Below are 26,035 nucleotides of genomic sequence, written 5' to 3' on the forward strand. Positions count from 1 at the left end.
AAACGATATTTTCAAATTGTTACTCCCTTGCCTTCTGTCATCATCGGTTGACATTATGGGGGCAGTCGACAATGCTTCTTTCATCAGCTCTATTGAGGAAGGTATGCTTAGGAAGGAAATTGATAGACTAATCATAAAGTGGGTTCTCAATATATGAGTATTCAATACTATTAAGATACTAAATTAATTAGGTAACAAGACCAGCTAGATTATTTTTTATGCAATGTGCTTAATCCAGCCAAGTCATAACTCGACAGTTCTTAGGAGAAAAGGAAGGGGGGAAAAAATATAATATACCAAACAACCTTATAAATATAAAGCCTATTCGTTGACTACAAAATTTTTGGTACCTTTGTTAGCAGGTGGACAGTGGAGATGAACTGTTTTAGACAAACCGACGACAGACACAGACGCTTGAGCCAAACACTCACAACAGTACCGAACTGAAGACAAGACAATAGTTTATGAGTATCGGACTATTGCATTTTCTCCGATGTTTTACTCCCCCCACATCCGCTTTCGAAGCCAGTGGGAGAAGTGAATACTATCGATGGCGTAAAATCTCTATACGCCCACAGGAGCGGAACCTGGACGCAGGAACCTGTTGTGTCAATAGACATAAACGCGGCTCCACCTTGAAAAAATGCTAACGCGGTTCCTCAGCCGAGGAGGAGGAATGTTATAGTGCTAGTGGGAGTGTGCCCCACATACCATTGGTGTGACGGCACCTTTGATGAAGTTTCAGACATTTTGATTTACACCTCCTGACTAAAAAAAAAAAATATGCTGAGGAATAGATCGGCAATCTTTGAAACTGGGCCAAAAATATTATGTGTCACGTTAACCAATGGATGCCCCCAAGGAGGCGTTTTATCACCGCTCCTTTGGCTATTGACGATTGACGAGCTCCTACAGACTCTCGACGATCTCGGATATGAAGTTCAGGGCTTTGCTGACAATCTAGTCATCATGATTAGAGGCAAATTTGACTCTACTATAACTGATTGCAAGCAATTATGTAGCTCTCGACATTAAGCAAAACTGGTTTCGGGAGAAAGGACTTTCGTTAAATCCGGAGAAAACTTGTGTGGTACCCTTCACTCGAAGAAGGAAATTAAGTTTAGGGGCCCTTAAACTAGGGGACGTCGACTTAACTCTATCTGGGGACATGAAATATCTGGGAGTAATTCTTGATAAAACCTTGACCTGGAAAAATCACTTATCGTACATCACAAAAAAAACCTTGAAAGCAATATACGTATGCCAAAGGTAAAACATGGGGTCTGCGGCCAAAGATGACGGCATGGTCTTGGAAGACAATAATAGTGCCAATGATCACCTATGCCTCACTGGTATGGTGGCCAAAAGTAGACCAAACTAAGACTCAGATAACACTTAACAAGGTATACAGAATAGCCTGTCTGAGCGTAACGGGAGCAATACGAACCTGCCTCACAGCGGCTTTAAGAATGATCACTGGACTCATTCCACTCTATCTTGTAGCCATCATGCAGTGCAGCCCAACGTCTTCCCAATCTATTCCATCTCAAAGAAGACAACCTTACAGGACATGTAAGGATGCTGGGTTCAATCCTGAACTCTCCCTGCCTGACAGTTCACGACAAGATGGAAAGACAACTATACTTCTCCAAGAAATTCAAAGTGGTCATTAGTGACCGCTCAGTGTGGAGAAACAATGAAATATTATTAAAACAGGGCGCACAGGTGTGGTTTACTGATGGGCCTAAAATGGAAGACGATAGTGCCGGGGCTGGAATTGTCAAAAAAGCAATTGCAATGGGGAAAGCCAGTTCCATTTTGTAGGCGGAGGTCCACGTCTTAGAGCTGCGTGCCAGTGAATGTCTACGGAGAAGCACGCGCGGTGCCAATATTAACTTTGCTCTCTGACAGTCAAGCAGCTCTACAATCGCTGGATAGCTTCTCATTCCAATCGAGGTTGATCTAAGAATGTTTTAACACCTCCTCAACACCCTAGCATCAAGAAATTCTGTTACCTTAAAGCGGATTCCGGGACATGAAGGGAATGAAGTTGCGGGCACTTTAGCGAAAAGGGGGCAAACATTCGCTTCACAGGTCCTGAACCTTTCTGCGTGGTAAATAACAGCTTCAAAAGTGCCTTTCTACGTGAGCAGGAACAACGCGGCCTAATGGATTACTGGAGAGCCCAATGGGGCATGCGGCAATCGAAAAGACTCATAAATGGATAAAGGCAGAAGCAATCCTTAATCTAAGCAGAAAGACAAGTTTTACATGTAATCATCTGCCTTTCACCCCTTCTGTGGAGGCCTAAACCTGCTTAACTTACTGACAAACAATGGAATTGTAGTTATAGCGAGAGACAGGCTCGACGACCTTCTATGCGATGTACTGAAAAGAGCTTTAAACCTAACGAAAATAGCAAAAACAGCCTTTCCTTTCCTTACATAAGCAAAAGAGTCTTACCAGGAATGAAAAAGAGCACCATAAACGGGTTTGCTATTGGTTTGGTCAGGAAAATTAAGTATCTTGGCCTTGTCCTGGATGCCAAGCTTAGCTGGAAGAGGAATGCGGACGCAACCTTGTCCAAAACAACAGAGGCGCTCATGATCTGCAAACGTTTAGCAGGAAAATCCTGAAGCTGTAGCCCAAGAATCCAGAGATGGCTGTACATCATAATAATAAGACCAATGGTGACGTATTAAGCGGGCGTTTGGACATTCAGTGTCATTCTCTCGATGGTGCGTGCAGAGTTAACTAAGCTTCAGCGCTTAGCATGCGTGTCCTTGACGCGGGCGATGCGGAGCTGCTTCATGTAGTTATTCAACAATTAGCCAAGCGTACCCTGCTTAATATTACCAGGGAAGGCTTTGGGAGAGGAAAAGTCATGCCTTCTAAAAACATGGAAGTGCTGAGACTGCAGCTCCCACTTGCCCAACTACCCAGAGATGATATCACTAAAGTAATTAAATTCGAAAAAAGTTTAGAATAGAACTGAACAATAAGTTACACTGGAGTAGGCCTGCATTTGAGAGAAAGCGGAAGGAATATACCTTGCACAGGTACACAGATGGCTCGAAGACCCCAGAAGGCATAGGCGCTGGAATTTACATCCACTTGGTTCTGTCATGTGCCGATGGGCAGTTTTCCAAGCATCTTCCACGCAGAGACGTACGCCATTTGTCTATGTGCGGAGCTAAACTTAGACAGACATTTCCGGAATAAGTGAATTGCCATTCCGAGTGACAGTTAGCCGGCACTCATGGCCCTATCGGCCTGTGAGATCAAATACGCACTTTTCCTTGAGTGTATCGAGAAACTTAATCTACTAGGAACGCACAATTGCATCCAGCTAATTTGGGTCCCAGGACACAGAGATATAACTGGAATCGGGCGCATTGGCAAGAGGGGCTGCAGCCTCGCCTTTAATAGGACCCGAGCTCTTCCTTGCTATGGGAACCATCAAGCAGAAGCTTAGGAGTGAGAGCTAGGTTTGCTACCACCAAATTCTGGGGCTACGACAGGCGAATTCGCTACTGGGAGGGTACAACCAAAAAATAAGTTTTTTAAAACTAATAATAATAATAAACTGAGAATGCTCACGGGAATTCTCACAGGCCACTGCAGACTGCGAAGTCATCTGCACATGATCGGGATTTGGTCTACGGACTTTTGCAGTTTCTGCGACCAATCTCAGGAAACTTCAATACACCTTCACCTGGAATGCAGCGCTATAGCGCGGGGAAGATTGAGACATCTTGGCCAACTGCAGCCCGAAAAAAGGCTCAAACGCTCAATCCAACCCAGCTCTGTCCTGAGTTTAATAATAAGGGAACTGGGTCTGGATAAGGTACTGTGATGCGTAAAGGGCTCAGAGGACCATGAGGTCGAAGGGCAAGTATTATATGGAATCTAATCTAATCTAATGTAGTGCTTTTAATATTAGCTTGGGAGCGCATTTAACTTAGACACGGAAATGAGCTGTCAGTCATCAAAATGAGTGTCACTACGAACTGTGCCGCTAAATTAAAAATAAATTTTTTTGAAAGTCCTTTCTTTTCTATTATTAGCGCAACGACTTATGTAGACTGAGTTGAACAAAGCACGGCAGTGAAACCAAGTCGTTCTCAAGTTGATCATTCCTATGCCGAGGAGGGATCGAAATTGAAATGAAATTGAAAAGGAGATTTGGTGGCTCCTAAAACACTCAGGCTGAAAAGCCCATTGTATTTAAAGCTCTAGAAAGGGGGTGGATAGTCAAGGAGGGAAGGAGAAAAGTATCAGAGAAAGAAACAGAGATAGAGATAGTTTGTCCTGTGGGAATTTTCCAGATTCTTTGGCAAATCTGTAAATATCCTCCAGTTTTAGAGAACGAATATTACTCATTCTCATGACATCGGAACCCAAAACTCGTAGCCGTGCTCTAGCAAAGGCAGGACACTCACAGAGAAAGAGATCAGTGCTATCCGCCTCCTCCAAGCATCACAGGCACACCGGGTCCTCAATGATTCCAATGGTGGTCATATGCTGACCCCATGGGTTGTGTCCTATAATGATGCCGACCATCAACCGAATGTCTTTCCTTCTAAGTTTTAGTAGAAAGTTTGACAGTTTTTTGTTCGGATTTGACACAAAACACTTTGCAGTTCTGCAGCGTTGTAGACCCGACCATCGCTCTTTATGCAGATTGCCTACATAATCGCTGATCCAGTTCAGAATTCCTGCGGAACTGATTCCGATTATTGGCTGATCCACGGTTGGCCAATTCGTCGGCGATTTCGTTTCCTTGAACACCGGAGTGTCCCGGAACCCATATAAGTACAAGCCTGTTTCGTCTTGCGACAGAATTTAGCTTCTTCTTACATTAGGAAGGATCAGATTTATATCCAAATTTATATTCTTTTCAGAATTTCTTGATCTACAAACCGGTACAAAAATTAGCAGATTCTCATTAGAAAAGTGATTACTAATATTTAAAATGCATCATCCCTACGCGCCAAGTCTCAAAAAGATTCATCTCGAATAGAAAGCCTGGTACCCAATCAAAAATCCGCCTTTGAGTTACAAAGTAGTGTCTGCTGCGATCAACAGATTTCTGCTGGCACTTGCGCACTTATTTGCATACAACCGAAGAGTTCATACGAAGCGCGCACATGAATAGCCGCCACCAACAGCAACCTAGGAATATGTAAATAAAATAGTAAAATAATAACAACAATACGTTTGTGCATTTGTTCAATAACAAAAACAACGGGAAGATCATTAAACTTTTATCAGTAGCGGTATTTATGCGACGACCGGTACTGACAATTGCCCGCAAATATTGCAAAAGCTTCAACGATAGATGGTGAGTAAGAATGGTTGCTGAGGATGAGGGTGAATGCAAGAGCAATAAAAAACTACTACAATTTACGGTAGCCACAGCTGAAAGCAGAAAAGAGAGAAAAAAGGCGTAAGACAGTTTCGAATAGCGACACGGAAGCGCTGAAACTAAATCACGTGCATACAGTTAACAGAACTCCGACATTCACCTACCTACCCCGCCAATGCAAAAGCACAACCACACATTCACGCACAAATGTATTTATGTTTTGGCCCACTGACTGAGTGAGTGGTGGTGGTGGTGGTGGTGGTCGGTCATATGGCAGAAGAATTTTTGATTGAATTCTCGCAGCCATACTGGCTGCTTGGTCTCGACTCGTCTCGTCTCGACGGTTCGTCGGTTCATCGATGGTCAGTCGGGCGCAGACGACGCCGAAAAGCGCCGATTTTTATTTATTTATTATAATTGTTGTTGTTTTTTTTTTTCATTTTTGGATGATGACGGTTGGTCGGTTAATAGGTGCCGAAATAAACGCGCCAGCAAAAGGGAGACAAAAGTGGAACGAAAAAAGCAACAAAATGACAGCACAAAAATAACGTTTTGTGTGTCACTACGTCAAACCGCAAAAAGCGCCCAAAAAAAGAGAGCTGTGAAAAAATTAATGTGCTGTAGAATGTAATAAATAAAAAACAAACGATTGAAAGAAAATATACTCATATGAGCGTAAAAAGCGCCACTAAAACAAAAAAGAAAAAACAAATAAGGAAGTGTGTGTATGGAAGAGAAGACAAAAACTACTATAAACCTGCTCGCGACACTAAATTTGGAAGCTGTTTTGTAAAACTTTGGCTTTTATGCAGTTCAAGTGAGTTTATTTGGTTTAGTGAAACTAAATAAATATTGGCTCACAAATGTGATAACACTTTTATAGCGTATTTTCAGCTAAATTTGTTTTCCATGCCTTTAAGCGCATTGAACGCGTAAGAAATATTGAAAAATTCCATACAAATATTAAAAAGGTGCAATGACAAATTAGGCAAGCAATTAGGAAACTTAAAATATACTATAAACGATGTGCCACACCCTCTTTGCAGTAGATTGTCAATTTACAGCTGCATGAGATACGAGTGCATATGCATGTAGCTATATATACATATATGTATGTATGTATGTATGTATGTGTGCATGTATATTACATCAATTACTGTAACTCAGCGTGCGCTCACTGCATTGCCGAACGCATTCGAATTGCAGCTGAGAGCGCTCGCCATGTGCTCACTCTCTTGCTTAGGCTGATACTTACTCGTACATGCACATACATGTGTATGTGTATATGTCTGTACATACCTTCACCTATGCCGGAATGTAATGGATACATAATACGTAATTGCGTGGGAGATTCTTTACTTATTTATGGATGTTGGCTGCCAAACCATTGCGACCCCAAATCGGAAGAAATAATAACAATAAAAAAGCAACATTTTAAAAATAACACAAGAAGAACAAGCAGGGCATGAAGACGGAAGCTGAAATTTACTGCTACAAACAATGTCAAATAACTTCCAGCCAAGAAAAGTGTGATAAAAGAGAATATAGAAAATTATATGAAGGCAATTCGAGCCCACAAACTTCAAACACAAATATTTTCTTTAAATATTTCCTAAAGTGTAGAGTAGTTTTCACTGCTTTAAACAGTAGCTTTAATGGAAAATTCTTAGACCACACGCACTTCAGAGGAAAGAAGATGATGGCAAGCAAGCAGTGCCAGAAAACCCACGCAAAGTTAAAGTGAGATAAGCTGCAGAAAGGCCCCAAAAGAATTAGAAAAGCAGTGAGTTTTAGCCAGCGACTGAGCTTAGCAGCGGGCATCAATGTTATTTACATGCATATGTACATAGATATGTATGTCCCATGGTAGATAGCAGCAAACGGAGCTGCAGTGGCTCTCATTAAAGTGGAACAAAAAACGTTCACAAAATATTCGTTGGTGTTTTTAAGTATCAAACCTGAATGGACTAAGGCATTATATAAGATTTTTGTAGTGTATAGGTCTTTGAAATCACTAAGGACCAAAAAATTATAAGAAAATCAAATCAGCTGCTCTACTGCTACTTCCTTTTCAAGGCATTTTTGATTGAAAGTAGGCTCTTGCTTTGAACGATTGATTGATTACCATATCCGAGAGCACATCGAATCCAAATTATCTTCAGCCCAACACGCTTACCTGAAAGGGAAATCCACGGAATCAGCCTTACACGAGGTCGTAGGTACTGTGGAAAAATCTCTGGAAGACAAACAATTCAATTTGGCGGCCTTCATAGATATAGAAGGTGCTTTTAATAACATCAGGGCGGAGTCAAATGTCACTAGACTAGAGGTAGAAAGACCTATCTGTCTCTGGATCTCGTCCCTGCTTGGCTGCAGGGAAGTTAATGCGGTCGCAAGAGGGGCTAAAGTCACTAGATTCGTTCACAGGGGGACGCTGCAAGGTGGTGTCCCTTCGCCTCTACTTTGGCTAGTTCTGATAATGCTAAATAACGATAGGGTTAAGGTGGTAGCATACGCCGATGACTTGGTCCTGATGGTATCGGGACCGCTTCCCTTAGTCATGGCTGAGATTTTGGAAAGGTCACTGGCTGTACTCAGTCGCTGGGCTGCCACTTGCGGCCTCCGAGTCAACTCTGACAAAAAGGAGCTGCTGCTATTTACCAGAAAATGTAAACCTCCACCCTTTCGACTTCCCAAATTAAACAACCGCGTTCTTCCGCTCTCATCGTAAGTTAGGTATCTTGGAGTTATACTTGACTCCCAACTCCATTGGAAGGCACACATTGAATTACCCGATTTTCAATGTGTAGGCCAGTATAGCCTTCTACTCCTGCAAATCTATGTTCGGTAAAAAATGGTGACTCAAGCCAGAGGTCGTGCTGTGGATGTACAACGCAGTGGGTCTGCCAATTTTAACGTATGGATGCCTGGCTTAGTGGGAAGCTCTTCGGAGGGGCTATAATATCACTAAACTGAAGAGGGTGCAAAGGGCTGTATGCATTGGCATCATCGAAGCATGTAAAACTTGTCCAGAGCTGCCCTGAATGTTCTTTTGCACTTACTTCCCATCGACTTTTCCGTCATTTTCATCGCAGCTCAAAGTGCAATCAGCTTGACGGAGGTTGGCCTCATGTCTCAACAGACATGGTAGCATTTTCGGACAGTTAACACGGTATTTCTCCGAACTTCGAACAGATCTCTCTATTCGCAAACTAGAGGTTGAGCTTCGTGCTAGGGCGATCTTTTCAAATAAATAGGATTGGATCGAGGGGAAAATTTGCTCTGACGCTTGCACCTCTGTCTTCACTGACGTTTCCAAGAATCGTTCCAGGAATCGGGAGTCGGAGCAGGGGTTTTCTCTAAATCAGCCAATTTATCTATCTCCTTTAAACTGCCAAACACTGCTAGTGTTTTTCAAGCAGAAGTCTTTGCGATCCTGCAGGCATGCAAAATGCTTAAGGAACGCGGGCGCGAGGGAGATATTAACCTTTTGGCCCCAGTACAATATACGGAGGACTCAGAAAGACTTTTGATCTCCACGCCATTCAATTTCCAAACTCATAGCTGCGTTTATTGGTCACTGGACGATCGGCACACACGCGGAAAAGCTAGGGTTACCATTTAATCCCCATTGCAGAAGCTGTGGATGGCTTTCAGAGGAGACTATTGAGCACTTTCTCTATAAATGTCCGGGTTTGGCAGCTAGACGACTAAGGTCACTGGGCGCTCCTTTCTTCGACAGCCTGAGGCAGTGCGCAAACCTAAATCCAATTCATCTCCTCCATTATATCAACAGCTCTGGCGGACTGTAGATATCTGCCTGTTGGAGGTCTCATAATGGTATCAAAACGGCGCTTTAGTGCTCTGGCACTTCAACCATTTCACCTAACTTCCTACCTGTGTGAGTCTAAAAACTAGCAAAAAGTGGCATAAAATTCTTATAGTCTGTATTCTAAGGATCAAATTAGCCCAAAGGCCATTTCAATGTCTGGGTTAATGGAGAGTAATGCGTATTTCGCAGAACCTAAAGTGTTAAAAATGTTAAGAATCACAAGTTTGGCATAATTTCACAAATCGTAGACGTACGATGTCCAGTGAGGATACCTACCAAATTAGATAGCTGTGGCTTTTAAAAGTTTATTTACATCCTTTGCTGTAATTACAGAATCCCACAGCCAATCCACAGCTTCCTTAATTGTGGCTTCTTCTGCTTGAAAACACTACAGTGGTCCGAAAGCCTAAATTTGAGCTTGATGAGGAGTTCCTTGCAGAATACTCACCCACCAACTCTTCCGTCCAAATTCGAGCCATCCGTAAACATATTTGCCGTGCCCTGTTTCCAAATGCAACGAAAAAGCAAAGAAAGTCGCCTTCAAATTGCTTCTCAGGATCTCGCTCGCCATCGAGCAACCCGCAGTCATAAAGAGCACTTTTTGTATCGAATTGTCACGGGAGATAAGAACTGAAAGAAAGGAGTGAGATCAAGTCGGATCTTCATCCAAAGAAGATCATATGAAAGAATACCACGGTCACCAAGGAGCTCTACATTGCCTAGCTACATCGCGTGAATGAGGCTAAAGACCTGATCGACATGGTCAAGCCATACTCCTTTACGACAACGCCAGGCCCCATGTTGCACAAGTCGTCAAAGCCGCACTCCATGAGCTCGAATGGGAGGTCCTTCAGTATACGCCGTATTCTCCGGACCTTGGACCGACCGATTAACATCTTTTCCGCTCACTGTCAAACCTTACGAAGGGCGTTACCTTGACACCAGACCAGGTGATTTTTGGGGAAACGGCATCAACAAATAGGTCGAGAGGTGGGAAGAGGTTGTAAACAGCAACAGCGAATATATAATTGATTAACTTGTTGATATAATTATTGTTTTTTGTTTAAATAAAAGTCTTCGGTAAAAACGGTACGAACTTATTCCCCAAACTCAATTAATTGGCTGTAGACTTTTGTTTAATAAATTTTTTAAGTGAAATAAATAGAAGTTGTTATGTTGCCCTCCTTATATTATACAAAAGTGAATTTTCATATCTTCTTCTTAATTGGCGCGATAACCGCTTGTGCGATTTTGCCGAGTTTAACAAAGCACGCCAGTCGTTTCTTTCCCGTGCTAACCGGTGCCAATTGGACACAGCAAGTGAAGCCAAGTCCTTCTCCACCTGATCTTTCCTCTGCTACCACCAGCTGATACCACATCGAATACTTGCAGAGTTGGAGCGTTTGTATCCATTCGGTCGACATGACCCAGCCATCGTAGCCGTTGGATTTTTACTCGCTGCGCTATGTCTCTGTCGTCGAAGAACTCATACAGCTCATCGCTCCATCGTCTGCGATATTCGCCGTTGCCAACGTGCTAAGGTCCGAAAATCTTATGCAGAATCTTTCTCTCAAACACTCTAAGCGTTGCGTCATCGTCCAAGCTTCTGCGCCATACGTTAGGACGGGCATGATGAGAGCCTTGTAGAGTGTTAGTTTTGTTCGTCGAGACAGCACTTTACTACTCAGCTGCCTACTTATTCCAAAGTAGCACTTGTTGGCAAGAGAGATTCTGCGTTGGATTTCAAGGCTGACATTGTTATCGGTGTTAATGCTGGTTCCTAAATACACGAAGTCTTTTACAACCTCAAAAGTATAACTGTCAACAGTGACGTGGGTGCCGATACGCGAGTGTGCCGACTGCTTGTTTGAAGACAAGAGGTACTTCGTTTTGTCCTCGTTCACCACCAGACCCATTCGCTTTGCCTCTTTATCCAGTTTGGAGAAGGCAGAACTACAGCGCGGTTGTTAAGGCCGATGATGTTAATATCATCGGCATACGCCAGCAATTGTACGCTCTTATAAAAAATTGTGCCGAGCGATTAAGTTCTGCGGCTCGTACGATCCCCTCCAATACCAGCTTAAAGAAGCCACACGACAGCGAGTCAGCCTGTCTGAAACCTCGTTTGGTATCAAACGGCTCGGAGAGGTCCTTCCCAATTCTGACGACGCTGCTGGTGCTGAGCAACGTCATTTTGCATAGCCGAGTTAGTTTTGCGGGGATACCAAATTCAGACATCGCGGGATACATACCTACATATATTGAGCTATAAATGGTTTAGAAAACTTTTGATGGTACTAATTTAATGTCTAAGTCTACTTTTTATTTGAAAATATATCTTTTTTTTTTGCAATAAAATATCCGAACTAGATAATAGGACACAAATTTACACACCCACCTTCCCGTTTATTGTAACCGACATTTGCTTCTACTCGTAAATCCTGCGGCATCAAAGATTAATTCGAAGAAATCGAGGAGTTTTTTTTAGCAAATTAACACTCAATGCGTAGAAAGTTGCATTTTCTTCTTTTACTTGTTTTATTTAATAAAATTTCTTGTTGCTATTTTAGAATTTGATTTCTGAACACAAACTCATACCTTTTTACACTAGACACAGATCGCATGCATTTTTGTTTTTATTTACAGAATCAAATGGAATAATTCATGCTTTTTTATTGGATGTTTGATTCACATACATTTGTATATATTTTTACTTTTTTTCACTTTGCACAAATTTAGCTTCGTTGCGTTTATTTTGTCTGTTCATTTTTTTGTTTTCTTTTTAAAAACGGATTGCCTATACAGTCGAATAAGGGATAGAAACATACTAATGATAGCACTTATAAAAGCAAAACAGAAGTGATAGCAACAACAACAAACACACGCCTCTTTGCTGAGAACACCAGGACGAGACGAGGAATGTGCAGAAGAACATTTCAGTGATCTGCACATGAAAACGATAGTACCAGAAAATTCATGTACACTTTACGACGGCCGAAGCAACTGCATAATAATTGCGCACACGTATTTGTACGCATTTGTACTCGTATACAGAAAAACAACAGCACACAAAACGATTGCGTGCATACAAATGTCAAGTATGAGAAAGAGACATGCAGAGATGAATGCAAGTGCTTGTGAGGGAGTGTATGTAAGTATGTGTGTATGTGGCTGATGAGAATGATGTTGAGCATGAGGACGCGTACGCGTACGCAACCGGCAGGGGTAGTGACGATGACGGTGGCGACAGTGACTTCGGTAACTCTTGCGACTACTAAAACGCTATTATGCGTTTTGTTATTGCTTTTGTCTCGAGTAGTGAATGTTGTTGTTGTTGTTGTTGCTGCTGTTGCTAAAACTTCTGTGCGTTGATGTGGAGGAGCTGCATTTTATTGATGTTGTTGTTGTTGGTATTGTGATGCGCGTGCGAGACAATACTGGTGGTGGTGATGGGCACAGCGACGGCGGTGTAGCGGGAGGCTAAGGCTTAAGTGCAGGCGATTACATATAAAACATAAGTCGCCTTGTTGTTACTTTCTTAATGATTGTTGCTTTTTTTTTTTGATTGCGCTAAAAACAGCAAAAACGCGCGGTGAATTCACAATCACTAAACACACAAAATTCAACACGCGTACGCCAGCAGCAGCAGAAGAGAAAAAGAAGGAAAATAAAATTGCTGTGTTGAGCGGTCAACGGCGACGTTGCTTAACTTTTTTGGCCGTTTTGCACTTTTTTTCATTTTGTTTTTATACACAAACATACCCATATGTAGGTATGTGTGTATGTGTGTACGTATTATTATTTTCTTTTTCAAAACTTTAGCTGTGCTTTGCAAAATTTGCTGTTTTATAACAACTCTTCCACTCACTGCACTTTTTGACATACTTAACTACTATTTTGTGTGTCTTCTTTACACCGTTACGATGAATTTGTTAACTTTATTTTAGTTTTAATTAGCCTAAGGTTGAAGTGAATACTCCGAAAATTTCATAAAAATTGCGCGCAGCAAAAGTTTTTGTCGTCGTGAGGAACCCATTTGAAGGAGGTGTTAGATGAATTGGTTGGAGTACTCAAGCGGAGTCATTTTTGGTATTTTTTTGTATGCACCTAACGACTGTTGTGCCAACGATCAGGGCTACGTTCCTGAGACCTTTTGGATTTGAATCTAAGGTTCTGAAGTTTACTATTTTGAGCGGCTTCCAAATGCATTTATCAGCAAGCGTGTGGCGGGAAGAAATGGAATTAATCCTTGAAGCTTAGCTAATGCGATTTTTAGAGTGAATTTTCTTAGTGAAGATGAACGATCAGGTGGCCAAAAGAGCGGCTAGAAACCCTCTAGAAAATATCGAAAAAGCGCAATTGCATTGAAAAAAAGGGGAATTATTCTGTTGCCCCACCAGATTTTACATCCTGCGACAATTAGCTATATCCGATATTACTTTGAAAGATGAAAGCAAAGCGTCAGGCATCGTTTAAAGGCATTCAGGCAGCTGTGGCCACCGTCCTAAACAACATAGCGGACGGCCAAAGTAATTTAAGCCTTCATGGACCTGCAAGAGCGAACCGGTAGCTCGAAAATATCGCATAGTCGCAAATTTGGCGCACAGGCATTGAAACACTTATTCCGTTGCGTAGGAATTAAAGATTAGTCAGCAAACTGTTTGGAATCATTTGTATCGGGTGTTTTTTTACCTGCGTGAGAACTACTGATGTCGATAATCCATTGCTTGACAGCTGAGAATGGCAAACTGTGTTGGCATTTCTGTTAAATAAGGTTTGATAAGTCGTCAAGAATCGTTAAACGCTTCTAAATTGTCGAAATTTATTTTGAAAAAAAAAAAAAACAAAAAAAAAATTGCTTGTTCGTGAAGTTCATACAACGAAATGTTGCAGAAGACGCTGAAATATCGACCCGTCGAGCGGTTCTCAACTTGTTGGCTTTTATCCTACGATTACGTTGAAAATTTTACGTAAGCATCTCGGTTTGCGAGCCTATAAATTACAACTCGTGCAAGAATTGCAGCCAAATTACCATCGTTTGTGTCGCATTTTTGCTGATTGGACTCATTTAGATTTATTATTAGGATTTATTGGAAATCTGAAAAAATTCCAGAAGAATGTAAGAATCCGATTAATTTACAGATTTATTGGAAAAATTAGTCAAATACGGGTGGGCCATATAGCGTTAGCTTATTTTTTTGAGAATGGTAACACAAATGACATATCAAATGTGTTCATAATTTACTTAAAGGTTTGACATTTACGAAATGGGACGCTTTACGCTTGAACAAAATTGGGAAATATTGAAAACCTATTTCCAAAGTGGTGAGTCTTCTACTCAAACTGTAAGAAATTTGAAAAAAAAAAAATCAAAAAAAAAGATTTGCCAACAAGACAGTTTGTGGATCAATTTGTTAGTCGTGTTCATGAAAGTGGATCGTTAATGGATAAAACAACACGTGAACGTGCTCCTACAGTGCGTACACCCGAAAACATTGCTGCTGTAGCCGAAAATGTGCGTGAACATCCAACAACCTCAACTCGTTATCGTTCTCAAGAATTGAACATTTGACGCACTTCTTTGAGGAGAACTTTGCATAAAGACCTCGGTATGAAGGCTTACAAAGTTCAATTGGTGCAAGAACTGAAGCCTAATGACCATCCAATGCGTTTTCGGTTCGCTCAATGGGCAGAAAATCGTTTGACCGAAGATGAGCATTTTTACCGAAAAATCATATTTTCTGATGAAGCTCATTTTCACATCGGTGGCTACGTCAATAAGCAAAATTGTCGGATTTGGGGCTCAGAAAATCCACACTTTACTGTAGAGAAGCAAATGCATCCACAACGAGTCACTGTTTGGAGTGGTTTTTGGTCTGGCGGCATCATCGGGCCAGTTTTTTTCGAAAATGAGCGAGGAGCCGCGGTTACAGTAAATGGCGAGCGTTACCGTGACATGCTCAACGAGTTTTTGTTTCCAAAAATTGAAGAGGATGACATGGACGACATTTGGTTTCAACAGGACGGTGCAACTTGTCACACTGCCAAAGTTACACTCGAACTTTTGGCTACCGTTTTTGAAAACCGAATAATCAGCCGAAATTCCGATATCCATTGGCCGCCTTGGAGCTGTGATTTAAGCCCGTTGAACTATTTTTTGTGGGGAGCCGTTAAGGACAAATGCTATGCGAACCATCCAGAGACGATTGATGCTTTAAAACACGAAATCGAAGTTGCCATTCATGAAATTGGAGCCCAAATAACCGAAAATGTGCTTAAAAATTGGGTTGATCGAATGGCCTACTGTAAAGCCAGTCGTGGAACGATATTATTTTTTATTCATAAATGACAATGTTCAATCTTTAAAATAAAAAAAAAGTTTGAAAAAATATTGATTGGTTTTTTTTTATAGCCGATTCAAAAAGCAAATTTTACATGGCCCACCCTATATTAGACTGCTCCAATGGATCATTCAACTCATAACCGCGGCAAACAAAAGTGTGCCGAATATCATATTCAAAAAAATGAATGCCATGAAATTATCTACCAGATTATAATACAAATCAAAAAAAAAAAATTCATTTCAACTAAATTTCTGTTTTTTATTATCATTTTAAGTTATCAAGCTCTTAAAAAACCGACGATGTGCCAATCAAATGGCGAAAAATTGAAAATATCTGACCGTAACATACGCCCCATACTGAAAAATGATCTGAAAGTCATGCCTTACAAGATAATGGCGCATAATCTCACACCAAAGAAGCAACAAGTCGGACTTGAGAGAGCGAAGGAGTTGCTTCGCTTGGCCGAAAGCGGTAAATTTCCGATCTTTGTGTTTTCTGACGAGACAATTGTTCAAATTGAGCAATTTGTAAACTCCTAAATCGATAGGATTTATTTGATTTATACAAGAATTTAAGTCATGGGTTGGCCACCAAGAGGCAGCACCCGCCACAGGTAATATTGTAGTTTTGGCCGCTGTAACCGCAAATGGGCGCTCTCCAATAGAATTTATCGAGCCAGGCATCAAGGTAAATGCGAAATATTATCGGGAAAGTATTCTGGAGGTTGCTTTGAAGTCGTGGACAGACAAATATCTCGTTGGCAGAACATGGACGTTTTAACAGGACTCGGCACCGTCTCATAAAGCTCGAGTGAACCAAGAAAAAAAAACGTTCCTTTGCACACAAAGGCTCTCAAATTCACCAGACGCGAATCTGATTGATTATTCCCTTTGGGCCATTGTCTTCGAGTGACCCAAAATACCTGCAAGTCACATTAGGGCGGCTTGCGATTCGTTTCTGGACTATAGTCAATGTCTCTAGGCAAAAGGTGGTCATATCAAGCAAAAGTAAATTGATTCTTAATTTTGTATTATTTTTACATATTTTTTACATTGAATTGAATAAAAGGAATTTTCCAAACTAAATGTATGTCCTTTTTAATTGGTTACACGTCGAGTGCCGGACCCTGTATTTTTCAGGTTAGAGCATAAACTTATGAAATGAAATGGCTTGCCGTTTATTTATTGTTGTAATAGCAAAAAGTATCGCCTCATACATTTCCACAGGATGCTGCTGATGCGACAGTTCTCGGTCGGATAAAAATTTCCTAAGCGAAGTTCTTAACAGAATTGACAAAACGACGCTGACTGGGAGCCAACTCGAAATAAGCGTAAAGCAGTAGAGGCCTTTTCGCTTGACAGATAAAACCTAAAACGGGCAGCACAAATTGTAACGTGAAACTTGGCCCAATTCAGTCAACACTTATGCACCTGTATAACCAACATTAGTATGAATATTAGGTTTTAAGTCTGCGGAATGAGCGCTGGGAAGGGAGAAGTAATTTACACTACACTTTAGGCTGATGCGTAGCTGGAGTAATTTTTTTTTTTTTTTTTTTCACCACTGTTTTGTTATTTATTTTATTAATAATAGAATTTTAACAACATAATTTTCCAATAATCATTTCCTAATATTCATTTTCCTTTAACATTTCGCACAAAACGTTTTATTTTTAGCACTTACACTATAAATATGCAGTCTATTCAAGAATTAGCAAACGGCTGCTCAAATGGAAGCATAGATTTCGATGGCTGAATATTTCGTGTTAATAAATTTCCACATACATGCACTGTATGTAATGTACATATGTATATATTTTCCACAATCTCAGCGGAAGCATTCTATGTATAAGCACCACTTCAATTATTCCAATAAGAGTTTCCTATTTAATTTATTTTTCTATTCACTTCACTCAGCATTTGTGGTATTTTCCTCGTATATTTCTTAATGAATTTTGCCTGCAATGTTGTAGGATTTTTCATTTTTTCACACACACATACACATGCACTCGCGTTGGTGCCCGCACAGTTTGGTTTATAAATATTGCATTTTGTAGACTTCTAACTACCATAAGACAACATTCCACCAAATGGTTATTGCCAACTAATACGAGCAAACATTTTTCTGCTGCGCGACTCTCACCCAGAGACCAACGAAAATAACTAACTAAGTCGTCGAGCCAGCGATTTAGTTTGTCGGACAGACAGAGTAAAGGCGGCCAACTACAGCAAAATGCATACCTACTTTACACAAATGCACATATATAGTTAAGTACATATACATATAAGTGTGTGTGTGTGTGTGTGCGTGTGTTTGGCTAACTGAAGAAGAAATCCTCAATAGCAGCTCAGAGCGGAGTAATATCACACAAACACTCTTGCATTATTCAACTGCGCTCGGCCATCGATTTTACTGTTTTGCTACACCGTTTCACTGCACGTTCGCGTTCCACTGTCCGTCCAACCGACCGACCGTTCACTACCAATTGGGCTTTATACTCGAGCATTATTATTAGGGCTAAGAGTTGCAGAGTCGTCGGCCGTTTGGCAGTGCACTTGTGGTTGCTCGCATACAGAAGTTATATGTACATTTGTGTGTTTGTATGTGTGACGGTGTGAAAATGCATTCCATGCAGTCACTCTCGGCGCTATACAATTTTAGTACTCAATTCGCTCTCTCTCTCTCTCTCTCTCTCTTTTTCTCAATTTCAAACAACTGCAGTTTTAAATTTTGTTTTGTTTTCATTTTCCTCTGCACGCGGCAGCTATTTGACAGTTGTTTAGAGAGAGTGAGACTGCGACAGAGCGCCAATTGCTTTTCAAATAAAATTTGCTTTGCTTTTTCATTTATCTTTCGCAACTTCATTCGTTGTTGTTATTATTGTTACTGCATGGTCAGATCGCCGCGTCTGCCTTTACAGCTTGTTCTTGCTTATGCCTTCTGCTTTTATTCTACTTTCTATGTTGCTGCCAACAATGATGCTGACTGCGCCGTCACAGCCACCACTGTTCTATGTACAATAATGAGTGCATTGCATGGCTGCATTGCCCACTGTTGACTGCGCCTGCTGCCGATTTTTCCACCATCCCAAAAATTTCTACGCTGCACTTTAAGCCCGTACATCTCATTTTTTTCACATGCATACATTCATATGAGTGTGTGAGAGCTTGTGTTTTTATTCACTTACATACAACTGTATACAGCCAACTGATTTCCACTTTTTCCTCAGCACAAATTTTCACTGATTTTTAACACGCCACATTTGAGTTTCTGCATTTTCAATTCATTCATTACGAGCTTTCAACAGATTTTCCGTTTATTTATTCGTTTGATTGTTACATTGTTTATGAAATTTTTTCACTTTGTCGCACAACAAAACACACGAAATTTGCTCCCATTTCCATCACTCGCCGCAGCACAATAACTACAAACTGCCCATTTGCTGTCATTTGGGTTATTCTCAGTTTTTCTTTGCTCGCCTCGTTTGCCTATTTCTGACACATCTGACATTTCGTCTTGTTCGCAGCAGTCGACCGCAGTAGTCTCTGTATGTTTGGCTGTTGTTGCCGCTGTCGCTATTGTTGCAACATTCTGCTGGCCGCATTGACATAAGAGCAAGCACTGCCAAATCTCTCTCTTCAGTTGCTTCGACTCTCGCGAAAGTATGTCATTCAATGTAGTTGTTATTATTTTCTTGTTTAGGTACTTGAAAGCGCAAGCGCTTTTTTGTGACGCACAGCATTGCCAGCGTAAAATTGAAAGTTAATATTTATGAATAAAATTTATTAGAAACAATGTGCCGCAAAAACAAACAAAGAAAAAAAAAACAAATTAAATAAAAAGGAAGAGTAATGAGAAAAGTTGAAAACATGCAATGGAAAATGACGAAAACATGAAATTATTAGTCAAGAACACTCTGCAACATTGATTTTTTCACCAGAAAGAGGTTAACTAATTTTGGTGGATCACAATTTAGAGAAAATTTCGGTCCAAAAGTATAATATAGGCATTTTTCACAATCGTTTGTAGATAAACGAAAGGCCGCTGAAATGTGGGAGTTATTGAGAAATGAATGACAGATATTTTCACTTAGTCAAAATTGGTTCACAAATTCTACAGTGTGCCTAATTGCTATGGCACAAGAACTTATTGACAAGCTTGGACAATTTATTTCTTTCTTATTTAATTTTCAAACTTATTTTTATTAAAATGTAGTTCATTCTTAAATTAAAAAAATAATAAAGTCAACAAATTATCGTCGAAAGTTACATTTACTTTTTAAGAAATTTTTTTAGAAGAATTTCGAGTACGCAAGATTACATAGAACTCTTCAAAATAACAGCTGGGGCAAATAGTTGAAAGTTCGACTAAAAAAAAGTATCTCAGAAAGGAATTTCACCTTCCGTGGTCCATAGTCGAAATTTGTGCTGGAAAAAAATATCTCAGAAAGAAATTTCAGCTATGATTTTTATTTTATTTTATTTGCTGATATTTAAGTTTATATGGAAAGCAGTTATTAGCAAAAAATACAGTACTCACTTTTATATTAAAATAGGCAAGTGAAAAAAAGCAGAAAGTAAAAATAGCAGTAGTCAGCGTAAAACACAAAAACAAAACTCAAACTAATTAGTTCAACGCAAAACTAACACAAAATAAGGTCTAAAATATTTTTATTTCATCGAACGACCCTTCCCAGAAAGTTCTGCTGCGCAGCTATGTATGAGGCATTGAGTCCAAGCGCCTGCACTTCTCAACATCTTTCGTAGAGTCATCCAGAGCTTTGTGATATTTGTGTGATTTTCTTTGTCTGCAGTTTCTTTGCATCTGCTGAAAACTTTTGAATGACCATCCCGTGATCCCCACCCGGTTTAGAACGAACCAATTTCTGGGTCCAACTTGCTAGTATGCATTGGAGCGCTGTCTTTCATATACACAGCTCAGAGACATCTTCCACTCCACATGTAGTGGCATGTTGGACTCCATTATCGCCAGGTGCAACTTGTCATCCTCGCTTTCTTCTGGACAGGTGTCATAGTAGATGAAGCAACCACTTACGTTGATTTTGGCGTTTTCGTGCTTTATTGACCATATTTCTGATTTCTGAGAGAAACATTCTTTGGCCTTCGTACAAATTGTCTGCGGCTTTTGAAACCAAATAAAACCATTTTGCTTTCGTCGGACTAAAAAATCATCCGCCATTTTTTAACTGGCTAATGTACAGTTACAAATTTTATACTGTCCTATGTTGTTTTGCTACTTTTCTTGCGCTTCTTCCATGCAGTTTAGCTGCAATGAGCTTTTTTCTGGTTGTAGACGAGTTAACATTAAAATTAAACTTGCCTCTAATCTTTTTAGAAGCATAAATGCATTTTTTACGCACCAAAGGCAGTAATTTTCTCAGCTTTGTCTTCGAAACAGCTTCTTGGCGACCTCTTTTTTCGCGTTTTGGCATACATTTCTTAACGTTAGAGATAATTTTTCTTGAGCAGCCGCGTAAATCCTGTATAAACTTATAAGTTTCCCCTATAACAGCAGATTCTGAATAAGTTTTCCGAGGTCCTCCACCAATTTGGAGGGCGTGCGGTTTGATGCTATTTCGTAAATCGTTTCTTTGTTGTTTCTGCCAATTCAGTATTTGGCTCTATTTATATACCCGGTTTAATAACTATGGACATTTTGACAGAGTTTTGAAGTTTATTTATTTTTTTTATGATAATATAAAAATATATAAAATATTCTCCTACAAAAGCCACATAAATCCAAGTTTCGAACTTTGCGCGACTTCTGCAAAAATTCAATAAATTCTCATCAAAATTTCGCATTTTTTAATTAGAATTTTTTTGTAGAAATTCGAGTATGCAGTTTTTGATGCTCTGTGCCCCACGAGGGATTAATGACCTGAAGAAGCAGTTTTATGGCCCATTAGGTTTTTATTCAGTGCAAGTTGCAGTAACTCAAAAATTACGTTGATTTTTGACAATTTTTTTTTTTGGCTGGCAATGCATTTTCTTTATAAAACGAACGCTCGACATTTTTTGATATGGAAAAATATCCATAAACAAACAAACCTTCAAAAATCATTGCGATTTAGGAGCAACTTCACACTTGCACTTCATTATAGCGAAATCGAATTGACCATGAAATGGCATATAGTACACCAATTTTTTAGCAACTCTGCTTAAGGGGTTACATGGGTTTCTTCGGGTAAAAAAAGGCCTATTTTCAATTTTTTTTTCTATGTAAAAAATTATTTATTTAATTCAAACTTGTTTCTGTCTTATAGATACATGTTTAAAGAATAATTTGTGAAATTTTCAAAAAACAAAAAATTGAAACTCCTCCATTGTGACGTCATATCCGGTGACCCCTCGAAAATAAAGGTGCGTCCACGTTGTCAGCATAACTCCTGACAGGCTCATCAAAAATGAAAAAACAAAAATAAGTGTTTCAGTTAAGACCATAAACTCGTGCTTGAACGAAGGAAAGAAAAAAAGTAAAAATTGGAAATGAAAATTTCGGTCAAATTTGCTTGACATTTTGTTTTTTTTTAAATAGTTGTAATTGAAAAAAAAACAAAATTCTTCGTTCAAGCACGAATAAATTGTATTTCGAACACCTGTGTAAAATTTCATCAAGATCGGTTGAATAGTTTTCGAAAACATTTGACAACCGACTTTGAAAACACGGTTCCGAGAAAAACGCGTTTAAAGTTTTGAGTAACAATAAAAGTGGCTTGGAGCGCACACATTCCACATTGGAGCGTATCTCCGAATTTATTATTCGGATCGACTTGAAAATTTAGGATAATATTCCTGAGATGTTGTAGAAATTAGTAAGCAAAAAAAAAAAATAAATCGATTTTTTTAACCAACGAAACCCATGTAACCCCTTAAAAAGTTTGAAATTTTGATGAACATTTTTTGAAATTGTTTTTTTTTTTTCTTTGTTCACTCCTCTCGGCTGCATAGGGCCTCGACAAGACTCTTGTCTTGCGTTGGTTTCATTAATCTATTTGATTGCTGACAGGGTAGGTGATTAGCCTTGTTTTAATTTGCACCATTTCCGAAACTTGGATTTATGTGATATTTGAGGAGAATGCGGTATTTTCTAAAAAATTTCAAAATTAAATGAGAACAAAAAAATTGGCCAAACTTGTAAATAAGTCCCTGGGCTATAATTTTTTAATGCACTGTATATTCTTACAACTCAACATATTTGCACTGCGTGCCTCTCCAGAAATACCAAAACACCTCTGGCACTATTTATCTAAACAAACAGTCACTTTTATCAGGAAAAAGTAGGCCGGTAGCAAGAGGAATTCACTCCACTATCGCATATTCGTGTGATTATTTCCATAAATATAATATAAAATAAATATACTAAATAAAGTGGATTATTGTTTTTTTTTGTTTTTTTGGACTTCATTAATATCACCTCTTGCAGTTTTTGTTGCTAACTTTTGAGAGCAGAAATCTGCAGACTCTCTTTCCTAGAACGACTCACAAAAGTGCTCTCCGTTAGTGGTGTTTTGCGTGCAGAGACGCTTTTCCTATAACTATAATACTATAAAGTCTACCAACTTAATCGTGATTAAACCAGCTCCTTGTAAATGGCATGGTCTCCTATTACTTAAAAACAAAAACACAAAAAAAAAAAAAAAAAAATTGGCATGGTCTCCTATTACTTAAAAACAAAAACACAAAAAAAAAAAAAATTGGCAAATGAAATATGCAAATTTTCTTCTATAGTCAGCGAACGGGTCATGGAAGGTATATGAAGTCAGGCTATATTTGAGAAATATTTTGCAAAAACATTCTTGCATTGGTATGTGAATGGCCAGTAGTGCTGAAGCATCAGTTAGAATACATGGAAGGAAAACAATTTCCTGCCACCCCAACCATGGCATACGCGCACTCTCTTATATGAAGGACTTATCTATCCAAATAGCCAATGGAATAGAACGAAATCCACAATAATGGAAAAGCGTGAAACGATGCGTAAAGCCAGTTCTAGGCTCATAGCACCGAGATTGCCAATCCGAAACCAGTTGGGTCTACACAAAAAGGAGAGCAAATAAAATGAAAAGTTGTATGGTTGTAACTAAAAACCGAAATGGCAGCAAAACAAGTGGTGGCTCGGTCGGAAAAAGTATGTTACAAAGTCAGCAGAAAATACAAAAACGCAAAAACCACAACATTACCAACAAGCAAAACAAGCAAAACAACAACAAGCCATGCTCACTTATAAGGCAATATGTTGCCAACACGAAAATTAAACAGAGCTTAAAACCGCAAAACAAACAAACGCAATATTGGGAGATTCGTTTGTAATAACGACGACACCGACGGCGACGCCGACGACGACAGCGAAGAGTACGAGCTGGCATCAGTAGCAGTAGCAGCGGCGAGCGGAGAGCGGCTACAGCAGCAAGCAAACGATCGTGCGAGTTAATATGAGCACAATAGAAGACCGTGAAAGAGTTAGCGAAGCACACGCAGAAGGGAAGTAAAACCAGTTTTAGTGAGCAACAAATCTTTTGTGCCGGCTATTTTTAAAGCAGCAAACAGGCGAATAAGCGCCAAGTCAAACACCAAGCAAACAACCGATAGAGGAAAATGTGATAAAAGTAGTGTAGGAAGAAAACAGATGAATGAATATTAAAGGCAAAAAAAAAAAATAAATAAAAAGAGAAAAAATGCTTGAAAATTAGAAATACTAAGAAGAAGACGCCGGTAAGTAAATAGAATTGTTTGTTTATATGTTTTACATGCGTGTATGTATGTACATATGTACGAATATGTTGTAAGTATATGAGTGAGTGCGTGTGATGTTGGTAAGTTGTTAACTAGCGAAGAGCGTAAGTTGTGTCGGAAAGCTTATTATGGGTACGCGCTCGACTGGAGTGAGCTGCCAGATTAGTGCAAAGCGTTTGGGAGAAGTTATACGGAAAGTATTTTAACACTGGTTCAGGTATAGTGGCATTACACCTTCCAGAAAAGTTGTTTTAGTCGCCACGTTAGTATTCACGCTGCTTAGTTTTTTGTTCTAATACCGGTCTTATGTATATGTAGATGTAGATATGTGTGTAAATATTCATGTATATACCTACATATGTAGATACATATGTGTGCAAGTACTTCTGTATGTGTGTGCTCTTCTATCTTGTAAGCTTCTAGACGATCTTTAGTGATATTTTATAGCTTTCTATGCCATAAACCTACAGGTATGTATAAATTCAAGTATATATATGTACATATACATATGTATGTATGTATGTACGTATTGATGTTAGAAGTTCGTAAATGAGATGAGCAAACTAACCAGACCATGTAGCATGGCGTTGGTGTTAAGGGGGAATGATCGTGTCCTCTCCACATAGTTACCTTTTGGCAAAAGTGCGAGCTCATGAACCAGCCACTCAGTATGAAATTTTTCTAGTCGTAATTGTGTGTGAGAATACATAGATCATCTAAGCGTCGGCTCTTAAACTATGTAACCTTGTTTACATTTGGTGCTGATTTTATTACGTTTTGAATGAGATTTAATGAACTGTTTTGAAGCAAATATAACAATTAAAATAAACTGAAACGTAGTTAACTGCAAAAACAATAGCACAAACAAATCTATAAATATCAAATAAGTATAACTTTGTTTATTACAACCCGTAAACTGCTGCTATCTCTTTACGCTTCTGCTAAGGTGCTTTGCTATTTGCTCATTTGACATTCAAAACATATAAACTGACGTCACGGCCTATAAACTGACGTCACGGCCTATAACGTCACGAACGGAAAATAAATTTTTTTTTCAAAAATAATAAAATCTAGAAAAAAATATTGTGCACACAAATTTTCGATTTTCTTCAAGTCCAAAAGACCTCTCCTATAATAATCTTGCAGGTTTTTTTTTATTTTTCTAACTTTTTGGTTCATTATAACCTTTTTCATTCATTTTATTATAAACTTTGGACAGTGGACTTTAATTTTTTGGTCAAATAATAACTGTTAAAAAGTCACATATTTTTTCCGAAAAAAAAAATTAACAGAAGTCAAAAAATAACTTTTTTCTCGAAATTTTAAAAGCCCAACCCGCCGTTGCGTTCCTGATTCTAGCTTATTCATAACTTCTACGTTACCGGGACGGCCTGGATTTATATCCGGCCAGGAACTCTCATTCCAGCAGCATGCCCCGTACATTTTCTAGAATCAGACTTAGGCTATGGGAGTGCGGAGTACTGAGCATGGCTCAAGTTTATACTCTTGCTCTGCCGGACTTCTTAGGATTCAGCAATGAATCCAAAAGATCCGCGGTGAAGTGATCTCAAAAGAATTTTTCAATCGTCATCATCATCACCATGGAATCAGAGTTCGGCGTGAACCATTGCTTCCGTTACAATTCGCTTCCATATCACTCGGCCATCAGCTTTTCGTTTGATATCAGATATGCTCACAGCTCTAAAGCCGCCTTCGAAGTCATCTCCCCATCGTTTTC

General features: G+C 39.5%; 1 protein-coding gene across 1 annotated transcript in view; it reads right to left on the minus strand.

Annotated features, from left to right (window-relative positions):
• LOC129244261 (homeobox protein 5-like) overlaps positions 1-18,714 on the minus strand; it is a 52,674-nt gene extending 33,960 nt beyond the window's left edge. Inside the window, exons 1-3 of the mRNA XM_054881878.1 lie at positions 17,785-18,714; positions 17,228-17,502; positions 11,599-11,997 (exon numbers count right to left, since the gene is read on the minus strand). The gene's annotated coding sequence lies outside the window, so the exon portion shown is untranslated. The remainder of the gene's footprint in view (positions 1-11,598; positions 11,998-17,227; positions 17,503-17,784) is intronic.
• Between the last annotated feature and the right edge of the window lie 7,321 nt (positions 18,715-26,035).

The sequence above is a fragment of the Anastrepha obliqua genome, chromosome 4, assembly GCF_027943255.1.
Source record: "Anastrepha obliqua isolate idAnaObli1 chromosome 4, idAnaObli1_1.0, whole genome shotgun sequence".
In the NCBI taxonomy this organism is placed as follows: Eukaryota; Metazoa; Arthropoda; class Insecta; order Diptera; family Tephritidae; genus Anastrepha; species Anastrepha obliqua.